The sequence below is a fragment of the Fopius arisanus genome, unplaced genomic scaffold (assembly GCF_000806365.1).
Source record: "Fopius arisanus strain USDA-PBARC FA_bdor unplaced genomic scaffold, ASM80636v1 scaffold00001, whole genome shotgun sequence".
In the NCBI taxonomy this organism is placed as follows: domain Eukaryota; kingdom Metazoa; phylum Arthropoda; class Insecta; order Hymenoptera; family Braconidae; genus Fopius; species Fopius arisanus.
Genome location: NW_011887740.1, coordinates 2,384,549 through 2,398,409, shown reverse-complemented (window position 1 = coordinate 2,398,409; position 13,861 = coordinate 2,384,549). Strand labels below are relative to the sequence as shown.

The 13,861-nt window shown below is 41.7% G+C and overlaps 1 long non-coding RNA gene across 1 annotated transcript; it reads left to right on the top strand.

Annotated features, from left to right (window-relative positions):
* Positions 1 to 231: 231 nt before the first annotated feature.
* Positions 232 to 9,781, top strand: LOC105273553 (uncharacterized). Its single transcript, XR_892908.1, has 2 exons — positions 232 to 1,246; positions 7,895 to 9,781. It is a non-coding gene; the product is annotated as an uncharacterized lncRNA (long non-coding RNA).
* The last annotated feature ends 4,080 nt before the right edge of the window (positions 9,782 to 13,861 follow it).

Genomic DNA, 13,861 nt, shown 5'->3' with positions numbered 1-13,861 from the left:
AAGAAGAGGGGGTGGTTCCTTGTGAATGAAAAAAGTTGGGTAGGTGGGGATGGTAAAATGTTCAAAGAGCGTGGTGGATGGGGAAATTTTCCGAAAGCTCGGTTCTTCCGCAGCGAATTCCGGTGTAGCCGGTAGGCTTGGCCAATGGGATTGTAGCACAGTACAACCAGGTGGGGGTCGGATCAATACTTAAAGCGAGGCCACTCGCCGTGAGCTGTCAGAGCTCTGTGGGGCACGGTCACGCGCGCACCACCAGGCCCCAGTTGTACGCATTTAGAACTCTTTTCGCCGATAAATCACTTAATCAAATTGAAAGGTTTTTCGGTCGTAGTTTGTTCATCGATAAATCGTGCTTCTGAAACTATCATATTCACTTGCCGAAATACTCGTGTGACTCGTCGACGTACCACCGAGGAGAAGACACCATAAATCGATTACTAAAATTAAAAAATCACCACTGCCCGCGTGTTCAACAGGTACAATACAGTCATCATTGAATCTGTAAGTTCGTGTTTGAATTTATAATTTTCAATAATCTAAGACTCAATTCAACTGAAAAAATGGACAAACTGGATCCAACCGGATTGTACTGAGCTTGAGATAGTCAGTTCGAGACAGATATTCTACTGATTCTATCGACAATGGCTGGAGACTTGGATCCAACTGGACTCTACTGACAAGTGTGTCATTTACCAGTGGGAAGAGAATCATTGTATTCTGTCCCGCCGAATCCGTTGATTCGTAGCTCCATCAGCTGAAAATCCGCCGAATTAGAGGCAGCAAGATGCATGACTTAGATCCAACTGGTACCTACTAAACTCTCTGCGGAGAAGAAGCTCGGATACGAGGTGAGAGATTCAGGAAGGAATAAATTACGGAAGAGGACTCAGTCCGTCAAGGTCGAGACATGGCTGCAGCACTCGATCCAACCAATACCTACTGAAGGTGATGCGACACAGGTCGCAGAAGGAGGAAGGGAAAGGGAGGACGTGAATTAATAAAAAAGAAAAAATTTAAAAAAAAAACGACAACTACCAAGCTGTTCTGGTGGCAGGTGCAACAAGATTGTCGTCACGAAAGAATGGGGAAACATGTGAGAGGTAGAGAGGAGACATCGTCGTCGAATCTGAGGAGATGGGCCTGGAGTATCAATATACGGAAGGGCAGACACAATTCGTGAAATCGGGGGAAACAACAGAGAGGGAGAGGAGATCGTCAATGAACTCGAACACTGCCAACGCATGAGGTAAGTCATTTGAAATAAATTCTCCCATATCTACGTACCCGTCAAATTCATAAAATCCATTCATCATAAAGTACATCGAACAAACCATGACAACCCCCTCAATTAGTCTCACTGAGTAAAACGAGCGAATCAGTCGCGTGCAGTAATTCCAAGGGCCACGAATTAGCAAAATAAAAGGGCAAAACGTCTGTATTCTCCGTATCCATGAGAATGGGTTACGTCACACGTGGTCTGTATGGTACCCACACATAACTCCTATTCAATCTTGCACTTTAGAGAATACACAGGTACCCACACCACTTGTAAAGCCAACACATGAAGAAGACGTGGAAAGGGATAGAGTGAGATAGGCGGTAAAGTGCGGCAAAGTGCGGCAAAGTAACGAATGAGAGAGAAGTTAGCTTCACCTCCTTCGTCTTCTTCCTCGATCTGTCTCACTCTGGCGTGTGCAGTCACGCGATAACCTGGCGCCTTCTTAATCACAACCCAGGGCATACCCAAATACACAATTTTTGCAGACACGCTTTTGTTATCCACCCCCGCGGTATCTTTTGTCTAGTAACATCCATCTCGGTATCGTCCTCATCAAATCGCCAGTGAAGGCTATCCCTTTGTTACCCCCTCATCCACCAGTCTTTCACAATCGGCTAATTGAAGTCCAATTAGGAGGTTCAAGCTGAACTTACCCGATAATCCTGAAGGTGAATAAGTGAAAAGGATTGGTGGGAGGTAGGAGGGCATACACAAGAAGTCAATGAGGAACCCCGACCGATTTCAACCGATCCTCCTCCACCTCCACCGTTGGCGTCCTCCTCGTCGTTGGCGCTCTCGTAAAGGCACGGAATTAGTCTCGCTTCCATGGGAAAGACAAGACCCCGATATAGTGGGTAAAAGAGCGGAGGCTAAAGCCAAGCCACTGCCGTGGCAAGGAGCGTTTGTGGCGCGCGCCCTCTCTCGCTCTCTCCACTTGGCTTCCAACTCCTCACATGGCCGGGTTCATTGACACTCCACCTCTGTTGAGTTTTGGGCATTGGTCCTGTCTCACTCCCACCCAGAACTTTAAAATCTCACCATACGCCTTTTGGGCCTCTTGGAGGGAGGCGGTGTTCGATCGTTCGGTCCTCGTTTTTCCAACTGGCCGATTCTCAGTGACTTCCCTTTTCCTCCCCTGTCCCTCACCCGGTGATTCCCGTCCACCGCCCATACACCTTTTATGTATAACTCTTTCTCTATCTCACCTTGTTGCTTTTTTTTTTTCGGGTAAAACGTACCATGTGAGATGCTTTTTCTCCCTTCAACGATGTGGGCAACACTCGCGTTGCTTCTCACACGGGCGCGAGCCCCGGACGTCAGGGGAAGACCACTCAAAACGACAGGTACGCGCCTTCGTTTCAACCACTATAATTCCATTAAAAAACAAATTTTTTTTCTCCCTTCGGGTCTTCCCTCCGGCCCTCCTGAGAATTCAACGTTGAGGAGTTATTCAGTGAGATGGTTTCTTTAATTGATTGGGGGTAATTTATGTGCCGGATCGTTCGGGCGAATCGGTAACTCCGTAATCAATACGTCGAATTAGTTTTAACGATCCGGAAATACACGGTGGGAATTAATTTCCGTCATTCTCACAATGCGACATTATTATTCCCCGCTTCGAGACTTTTTTTTTTTATCGCCAAGTCGGTTGTGCCTCTGTGTTTGTGTGTGGATCGTTACCCCGCGAAGATTCTTGTTGCATCACGTAAGAAAATTGCGTCAACTCGGGTGCACTGGGTACGATAAAAAGGCGACAGTAGAGGAGGGAGATGGCGTTCTCTATAGCTCCGGAGGTTCAGACTCGTGTGAGATAAAGAGAGAGGATCACGCGTGACCTAGGACAACACGCTGTACGACCTGCATGCCAATCGTTTCTGCCCTTTTTATTTTGTTCTCAGTTTGATTTCTAAATTTCTCCCTTGAATGATAAAATTTAATCGATAATTTGATGAGAAGGGGAGGGGGGTAATGTGGAATTGTCGTGGTTAATTGCGGTCTGGGACTTGTCGATAATCCGTTGAGGTATGGAGCACGTTCGAGGTGTTATCGACCGACAGGTCTGTTGCCTGTGGATGCGTTATCACGCATACCAATCACCCATCGGGATTTAAATTCGGCAGTGCCTGGGGCCCCCCCCTTTAAAATCAAGTGTCAATGCTCAATTCAACCAACGACTTCCGCATTTTTTTTATGACATTGGTCAATGCTCCGATTGTGAATTGTTATAATTGACGATTTCATTGCGTCGGGGACTTTTTTTCATTTCTCATTGGCTCATTGAATAGGTAGAAACAATTTCTCCGGTTTCATTCCGTCTGCCTACTTTTACTTTACACCCCTTTTCTCCGGTTGTAGCTAATCAAACATCTGAGTGACTCGGAAAAAAGGAAGAGTAAGTGAGAGTGAGGAGTCATGGGAGAGTAGATAAAAGGGTTCTCCTTTGGTCGTCGGCGAAAGTGTTCTAAATCCCATCCAATTTAAAAAATTTACTCGGTAATTAATTGATGACTTGGCAAATACGATTTTCTGAATTATGAATTATTAATTTGTCGGTGGAATCCTGGAGCTGCGATGGTCGCCAGGCATTCGCGTTTTGCTGATGAAAATAATACATCGAGAGGCCAGGAATGGCCGGCGATTAGACTGAATACTTATCCCTTTCATTTGCTAGCAAAGAGTTGCCATTTTTTTTTTCTTATTTCTCGTTTCGTATAGAGCCGGAGCGAGTCCTCTTTTTTGGCGCTTCGCCGGCTTCACTCCTTTTTTTTTTATTCCTCCTGGGGCCACCAGGGCGAGAGAGGAGTCAGTTCGAGGTTCATTCACCTCTCATCTCGTCTAGAGTGCTTCCCAGAGTTACCAGAGTCTCTCTCGCTTCCTCTCTCCTGGTGCAGAGGCAGGTCGAGAGACTGGAGCCGCCGTCGCGAGACAATCTATAGACAATTTCTATTCCTCCAAGATCGCCCACATCCTGAACCACGAAATTTTGTTGGAAATTCCAGGAATTCTCCTTCAACCCTTTTTTTTACCCTTTAATGGCTCTCGGAGATACTCCAGGCCAATTTTTTATTACCTCCAGGTCTCTGCTCCCCCGCGCTTTGTCTGAATAATTACAACACGCGAAACCCAGAGCGTAAAAAATTATTATGTAAATGGATAAATAATCAATAAATCTCGCGTTCATTGCCATCTTCATTCAACGGTTGGCGTTGAGAGAGAAAAATTTGCATGTGTGTCAATATCGTCTCGGGAAAACTGACGCCTGAACGCTGACCCGTATGTTATGACTGTTACGGTGATGATGTTATGATGATGAAGAGATGACGTTTTATGCTCAATGGAGTGATGGATCGCCTCAGGTGATCAGCGGGTTTCGGTTGCTTTATTGAGAATTAATGAAGTCATTTCCATCAAAAAGCAATAGACACACGATTATTTTCTTGAAAAAAAATGTTGTACTGGCGGTTTAGGTGCATTGAAGGTCTCGTACAACCGGGAGACACCTCTGCTGGTATCATAATGCCAACCAGTGGCATTTACCACCTCTGACTGTAGAAATCTCCCGAGACAACTCGACCTACGTGACCGCTTGCACTAGACATCTTTCGGATCAACTCTCATACTGCCTTCAAGCACTTGAAGAAATATTCTGAAAAAATGACTAAATACCCACCGGTTACGGAAGCTACTCAGAAAATTCAAGTGGCAGTTTATTTTTTCGTGGGAAATTCAAATAAAAATAACGAAACGCCATTAAAAGAATCTTTGAGAAAAATGCTACGGGATATTTTTGTAATTTTCTAATAGTCAATGAGTGGTAATACATGAAGAATTAAATTGGGTGAATCGGAGAAAAATCGTAACTGACGCCATCGGAAAACCATGTCACCCTTACAAGGTCGTCAAGTATCTACCTGTATCTAACACTCCTCGAAAACAGGTTGAAGACGTTTAGTATCCCACATTTGGTTTTAGATATCCTTCGAGATGCATCTCACCAGCCGATGCTGCGAATGTCCTTGGAACGATCTCCGGTTCTTTCATCTGCAAAGTTGAGACGTAAATTAGAAACGACCCCACAAATATTGCACAAGATATTGAGAATTCTCTAATAATGAAATACTGTTACTAATACTATTCATTGGTCTTCAAAATACAAATTACATTTTTGCCAATTCATTGCATTAGTTTTAAATATCCGCATTTCCATTAATTTCCAGTAGATTCAGTCATAGCCTCGCAAGCTTCGTAACCCCAAGACCCTATAAAAAATAAATTAGTCTAAAAATAGCGTAAATTACAATTTCTTCAAGTCCATAATTAAAAATTCCTAACGAGATTTTTCAACAATCAGTCATCAACTGGCAAAATCATCTGAAACCTCATCCAAACGATTTACCAATGACCAATTTGAGTGTATCACCACTAAAAATTTCACTTGGAATCCCCATCAATGGAAGTGCACACCACAATTTAAAATCCCCGCAAAATAATTACCTCCACCATCAAATACAAACCTCGAGTGGTGGTGAGCGGCTTGCCTTGACAATTTTTCAAATCACGTGGCCGCGGGAAATGACTCGTTATATAAACTAATGATTATCCCTGAGTACAAATCTCCCGATGCATTTACACATTGCACACTGTGTCTAATCCAATGAGCCTGACGGAGGTCAACGTGGCAACGTTCAAAAGCCAGGAGAATGCATCCTTGCAATCTCACGAAGGCAATATTGCACACCCCTCTTGTCCAGTAATTTATGGTGCAAGTCGTTTATCCCCAGCTATCGTCTAACGGCTCTTCTACATCGACGTGACTCGACGATTTCTTTTTATTCTTCTACATCATTATTTCATGAATTAAAAATTCTATCATTCCTCACGATGGCTAATGTATAAACGTCAATAATATAGATGTTGATAAAGGTCATGTCGGTATCGAGATGAAAAACCGAGGTGGGGAAAGAAAAAAAAAACCCATCATCGATCCCTCTGTTCCCCCGACCAATGAAAGAGAGTATGTTGAAAGCGAAAGGGGTTCTAGTTCACTGGAAAATGACTAAACGCAATATTTATTCCGTTGTGTTGGAGGGAAACTGTGTCAACGGTTTAAGGAGTGAGATGAAAGAGATTGAGATGAAAAAGAAAGACTGAAAAAAAAGGAAGGAAGCCAAGTTCAGGGGCACCGAGAATGCAGGTCTGAGAGAGTGCAGTGTGTGGTTTGAAACGCAAGGTGAATTTCGGGGGGAGAAAGGGGGCTGGTGTAGGGCCCTAGCCTTGGGTTGGTTTGGGTCAGGTTCTCTCTTGCACACGGTATATTGCCCAAAAGGTACGTCAAGGGACGCTCTATAACGGTCTCCATGTGTATGTCTGGTTTTATTCCCCCCTGGCCCTCCCCCACATGGGGGGCAACACCACAAGACCATTCGTTTCGCCCTTCTTCTTCCTTTTAACCTCTTTTTTTTTTCTCCATTTGGTACGAAAAATATCGGGGATGAGGCACGCATTCTTACGTAGACTTCTTCTCTGGGTGGTGCTTCTTTTTTTTTCAGTTAATGGGATGAGTGATTTGGGGATTTTTGGGAAAATCTTTTGGTTTTTTTTTGGTGATTCTGATGGATCTAATAGGGCGGCAGGATGCGTGAGAAAAAAGGGTAGCGATGATGTAGCGTTTTTCTTTCCAGTGAACTTGGCCCAGAAACTCGAGAGAAAGTGTAAGTGAATGGTTTTTTTTTTCGTACAACTAAAATATTTATTCTCGTCCGCCAATTTGTCGTCACGGAGGTCATTTGCTTGGTTTCAATTTGTTGCTAATTTTCCTGGGAATTCTTTATCGCAATGCCGTACAGACAAGAGTCATAAATACAGGGTATCGAGTTACGGTGTACGGGGTTGTATGGCGCGATACGTTTATCCTCTCTCGAGTTGTAAAAATGAGCGGGGAGGGAATAGAAAAAAAAAAAGACGAAAAATTATTATTCGGCCTCGTACCGAGCGAATCCGTCCCGAAGGCCGTCAGGCCTATCGATAATTGCACGAGGCTATTTATTATACTATGTTACGTGGGGGATAGATAACGCCTAGAGTCGACTCCTTCCTGAATATTGAAATCAAGCTAAATGCACTTGACGAAAAATAAATGAGCTGAGTATCGATAAAAATTCAAGAGATTCAATGATTAATTCACCAGAATAGATAACAACCGAAATGTCAAAATTGTTCAATTCGATCGAAAAATAATAATCTGAAATACTTATTAAATAAAAATGTGTAAAATAAAATGAATCAACCAGAGGTGTCTACCTGCCACTAACACGGTGAAATGTCCCTCCGAGGACGTAACGACGTGAGAGAGCTAGGGCGTGGTTTCCTAGTGAAGTTTTTGCCCGCCTAGAATGCACCAGGCGGCCTTCACCAAGATCAGGATACCTCAAGCCACTGTGCCGCACCCCACCTGATACTCATACATCCAAACACATGACCTCAACGCTTCCTACACCACAAAGCACCCAATAAAAATCTCAATTCATTGCCGAAAACAATAATTACTCAAAACCACCAGCCACCAGTAACGATAATAGCCATTTCTAATTTGTGATCACTAATTTTTGATTCCAGATGAACCACCAGGAAGTACATCACTGCTAGAGTCTTCATAACACCCGTATTAATTCGGGATTTAATTGGTCGCTAACCGAGAGGAAATTCACTGAACGCAAAGGAGGAAGTGCAAAGTCTTATCACTGCCATGGACGCAGTCAGGATGTCTCAGTCTCGCTTCCACGAGTCCTCGTAATGATGAGGATGATGGAATGGAGACACTCGTCATCCTCCAGCATCCACAACAAATCCAACTGCCTTTCATCAACCGACGTGAATCATCCAGCCTCGCAGACATCAAAAGTGTTAATTATTTTTTTAATCAAAATGCGACACCGAGGCAGCTATTATCGAGTACTAAATTATGCATTTGACGGAGGCAATGCGCCTTCAACGTTCAACCGGGAAAACGATTAGTAGCTGTTATTAACTTATTATCTATGATCTTGGAAAAAGAAAATTGAAATTGCTGACAAATGGAGGGATTTTTTTTTAATTCACGGTACTATTGTCTTCTGAATGTTTCCAATTGGCTGGATTCTCTCAATTTACCCCGCTGGACAAGACTCAAAATCAAAAGTTTATTTCAACTGCCGTATAACTGCCGAATATGAAAGCACCACGCACAGTCTCCCTTTGATAACTCCAATGACTTTCTATTTCAAGAGCTACAATCACTACCACCCGAGCCACAAGACTGTTGCTGGAATCGTTGTATTGATTATTTGTGAATTATTTTCATATTTTTCTCATAATTACACATTGTATCCATGCGCCCAGTGGCGATTAGATTCTTAATTATAATCATTTATTTTTATTGTATTAACAAGTTTAGTGTCTAAGTACCTTTGAATTCGTAGATTTTTTTCCAAATACGGAAAACAGCTTTCAGCGCGGATTTTAATCGGTGTACGCGCGTGAAAGCGTGCCTGCAAGAGTGTACGAGTTACCAGAATCGAATTGTCCTCTTTTCTATTTCTATTTACATTTTTTTTATCAATGAATTTATCCTATTATCTTACCACCGTCTCGTGTGGGGTCTTTATTACTGTTTATCTTGTTCCTTCTGTGTGCGGAATAGATTAATTCTACGTAATCAATTGAAAAATTTCCATAATCGTAACAATCTTTTCATGACCATTCAAACTATTTCTCTGAAAAACTATAATTGGCTGTACTACATTCTCTTGATTTGACGGAATTGCCGACATGGTCATCTATAAAAACATCGATGGATTTAATTGCCTCACGAATTGAGTGACAAAAGAAACTTTTCTGACGATTGTCTTTGCACTCCTCGGCTTCGCTTCGGATTGTAATCTCAATCACCAGAAAAGTTCCTGACGGCCTAGTGACAAAACTACTACTATACTATTTTGGATGAATCCGTTTTCTTTGGTCTAATTCCCTCAATGATCGAGAATGTATTATTTGTTCGACTGAATGATAAACCGAATGTTTGAATCACATTAACAAGTGTCCACTGTGCGAATGATAATTATTGACAAATATACGAGAAATATATATTTTTTTACCAACTGACTAAATCGGAACTGATGAAAGTGGATTCTATCCATTGGCCGTAAACTATTCTGACTGTTGTTAGTGATAAAAATTCTGAATTGGATAAGAAAATGTAGAATCCATTTCTACGTTACGACCGATCGACGGACATGGGACGGAGATTATTGTTTTTTTTTTTAATTTCAATTTACTTGAGGTTACGTTTGGAATATCGCGCGTTGTTGTTTTATTTGCTCTACTGCACTTATCATTATTAAACGGCGTATCTCAACGTTACCCCGACTAAGGCCGACGGTGTAGACTTAAATTATTACCTTTTTTTGCAAAGCGTGGTTAATAGTAGCTGTACGTTTTGCACAATAAAATATTAAGTTCAAAGATGAATTCAGTGATTTGTCTCAAGTCTATTCCCAATTCCAGAATTCCTAATCCCATGTTTATTTAAATTTCAGGGAGATTCATGAATATTCAATCGCACTGCCATTTAAGTAAACAAGACGATAAAAATAATGAAGAATAATCTGACTCGTTGATAGCCATCTGATGGAAAAATCAATAGGCATGATAAATCGTGATTCTGCAACATTGTAATAACCCGTAATAAGTTGGGAGTGGGTAGTTAAAAATTAATGACTGAATTGACAATATTCTTGGGTTAAGTATTGCCTTCGTTTTTTCCCCATCGGGCGATTACAATCGCATTATCTTGCTGAGCTGATTGCAATGAAGATGCTGGGGAATAAAATATCACCTTGAATAGAGACCAGTGCGTGGATGGGATGCGATCGGCGCGTGGCACGCGCTAACTCTTTTGTTTTTGCAGACCAGTGAACGTCCTCGGCACTGGGTTACTGGGCCTCTCCTCGTGTTGTCTTCACCTCTTTCTTCCCTTCGTCCTCGGCACACCGGTGGAGGAATTCCCCCTTCCCTCTGTCCATTGCTTCTCTCTTACTGATGCACCATGCAAGGGGCAGACAGCATCTCCACCGAGTTCCTGTCTCTCCATCATTAACAACTTCTGCAACTTCCACCGGAACACTTCAAGTATTTCCCTCAAAATTTTCATTCTTTGAATTGATGCCGGCTATTGGTTATTTGCAATTGCAATTGCAGGAGTTCCTGTTGGACACTATATTCTGTTATTGATGCATCATTTGCAAAGTGGAGACTAGCATCTAGCATCTAGGTGGCATCTCCAGAGCAATGCAGACATTATGGTGCTGCGATTGGAACGAGAGGATTGGAGGAATTGAGATTTTATGAAAATTTGCACTTTCAGGATTAGTCGTCCTTGCTCGACGTTGAATGAATAATTATGCGGATCCAAGTTCCTCTCTAGGATATTTTTTCGCTTCTTCATCCAGCGGCAACGATCGACAGATTGTGCATGAATCATAACGTTTGAAGGACTTTTTACATTTTCATTAATTCGAAGGCTGGAGGCCTTCAACCAATCCAAGTTTATCGAGTCGATGACGATCGACTTAAGGATGTACGCTCTGTTCCATAACTCGTTGATTGCAGAGGTCAGAGGTCGGTGGGTAATTATTCATTTCCATAGAAAAATCACACTTTTTAAGTAATCAATTTTTTACAGCAAACTTATTTCCATTTCAACTAAAAAAAATCATTTCTTTAAATTATTCATTATAGAAGTGTAAAACATAGAAAATGCCACATGAACCTGTATTTTTTTATTTTCAATTTGTTCCGTGCATTTATTTCTCTTTCAGTCTTAAAATAGAAAATCCGGATTTTTTTATTTAAAACTTGTTATCTAAGGTTCAATTGGAATGGGACAGCATGCCTCAATTCGGTCTAGAGGCGAAAGGGTAAAGTCGCATTATAGTCTCTCTTGAAAGAGTTAAGGGTTGGTCCCTCCTGGAAACAAGAGGTTTAAACAATTTTCATGAAATACAACAATTTTGAGTATTTTTTATTGAAGATGCTCATTCTCATGCTTCCAATACATCCAGTAGCAAATAATAAAGATAAATAAATAATACAGAAATTCTTGGATAATTTTTGAAGGATTTAGAATAATCCTCTGGGGAATCACAGCATCCAGGTAATCTGGTACGAGATATAGGATTCAGATTCGGAGTCATTATGCAGGGTAAAATGTATATGTAATGATTATGAACACCACCAGTGACACGGAAATTTACGGCACGAGCGAATGCTCCCGCTCGCCGTGAACTTTCAATTCAGTTACTGACTATATGCATCGCAATGACCTTTTCTTCGAGAATTTTCTCGGAGTTGATTTTTTTTTCGTGAATTTTTTCAGTTGGCGGGGGTGAGAGGCGGTTCTGGTTTACCGGTCGAAATTTGGCGGTACCGTTAGGCGGAAGTTGGGAGCACTTTCTTTGGGAGAGTTTGTGCTTCGGGTCAGGTTCGCAGGCACAAAGAAGAAGACAAACAAAATGCCAATCATGGGACACTCCAGGGGTGGCTGTAAATAAATACACTTGGCACAAGGAAAATTAAGCTAAAGGTCGCAGGTATTTTGCGGACAAATTACGGTATGGGCCTTGAATATTTTTCGGACATCCTTACATATTTTTCTTTTGATTTTTCCGCGGAGAAAGACCAAAAGTCTTCCACGAAATCTGATAGGATCATGAGACTTCACTATAGTATCGAGAAAATGCCATTCCATGAACGAATAATTATGAATTTTCCGGAATGACTTTGAGTCGATCTTTAATTAAATGAGAATGTGAAAATGAAATGAAATTCAATTTGGGAGAGGCAGGAAGGCGGGGTTCTCCCAATTTACTGAATTGTTCTGCGAAAACCTGAATTTTTATATAATTGAACAGTAATGTAAGAATTTCCCATAGCGCGAGTCTCCTGCGGCTTCAGTGCAACAAAACTGTGATGAACATTTCCACGAAGTGCACCAAAAGTTCCAGTCAAGAATGTCCAAATAACAGCTCCCTTTTTTAATAAAGAACTGAGAAAAGTGGAGTAAAACTGTAATTGTCCCAACGTAAAACATCTGATTGCGCGTGATTCCCTCATAAAAACCCAGGGGATTCATGGATTTTTGTTTGTTTCATCATGTAATTTACTTAGTATTTATGACTAATCATGAATCCACATCATAACGAACAAAAAGTGATTAAATATTTATCACGAAAAAGCCCGTGAATCCGGAACTCTCAAGGCGAACAATGACGAAGGACTCTTTGACGTAGCGATGAGGGAGAGGAAGTTACGGTCGAGCGATGAATTGAGAGCAGGCATGCGAGGTATTATAAATAATAAAAATAATAAAAGACACGAGGCAACTCAAGAGAATATACACTTCTGAGCGGACGAGCGTGACGGTGGTCGAGCCTGTCCGCAATATAATGACTTTATGACAGTAAAAAGCTACGCAACCCCCATAATATCTAAATTTACAACTCAATCCAGACCCTCTCTACTTCTAGGAGCCATTCTTTCTGGAGAACAATCTCATGAGACACCAGAATGTCATGATCGTCACCAAAATCTATTCTGGACCAGTGGAGCTATTGTTAAAGATTACCTGTTGTAACCATAAATCTATCATTGGTTCCAAAGAACCGGAGAAGAATACCGAAAATTCCTGGGAAAACTCTGTTTTCCGAATTCAGCTGTCGGAGACGAGGAAATTATCAATATTTCGGCATCTTTTATAAAAAACAATCTAGTATTTCTAGTAAATGATAATCTAATGCCTTTTATCCGCAGAAATGGCGTTTTTTCAGCTCATTAAGTCATTCTATGAGTTCCGTTGGCTGTCTGATCTCAAAGGGATGTCAAATAATTTAATCAAGCAATCAAGTGCATAATTTAATGGGATTATTGAAATTGGCAAATGTCTGGGAAGTATTTCGGCTGTTAGGTGCATGTTCATCTGTCGAATGAAAAATCAATTGATGAAACACAAAGTACACCTTTAGCGCAATTCTTCTTTTGCTTAACAAGGAGCAACAGATGCATTTCGCCGTTGATTTTCCTCTCTGAGCCAGTGGCAACTGCCACGTAATGCATCATAATGCCGCCGTAATACCACATACTCCTTCCCCTACTTAATCATCAACCGATGATGGCCAACGTCTCCAGCGATGTAAAACGGTTTCAATTCCGGGGGTCTTAAAAGTGTTTTCACCCCGAAATTTCGTTGAGGCATATGTCTTCAAGTGGTTCCGTATTCTCTGAAAATTGAATAAGGACGGAGTGAGGAAGCATGAGGAGAAAAAAAAAACAGCTTGCTGTCCGGGTGCCTAACGGGATTGCACCGCAACCACCCGCCTTATTGCGGGGGTTTGTGGAATAATGTAAAAAGAATTTCGTAAAGAATGGTTCAACCCTTCCGCATACCACTGAGGGAGTCATTTGGAAAGACATCCCGCCCTCTTCAAGAAATTTTACGTTTCTTTTCTCTTCACTTTTCGGCCCTCCACCACCGATTTTCAATCGTCATAT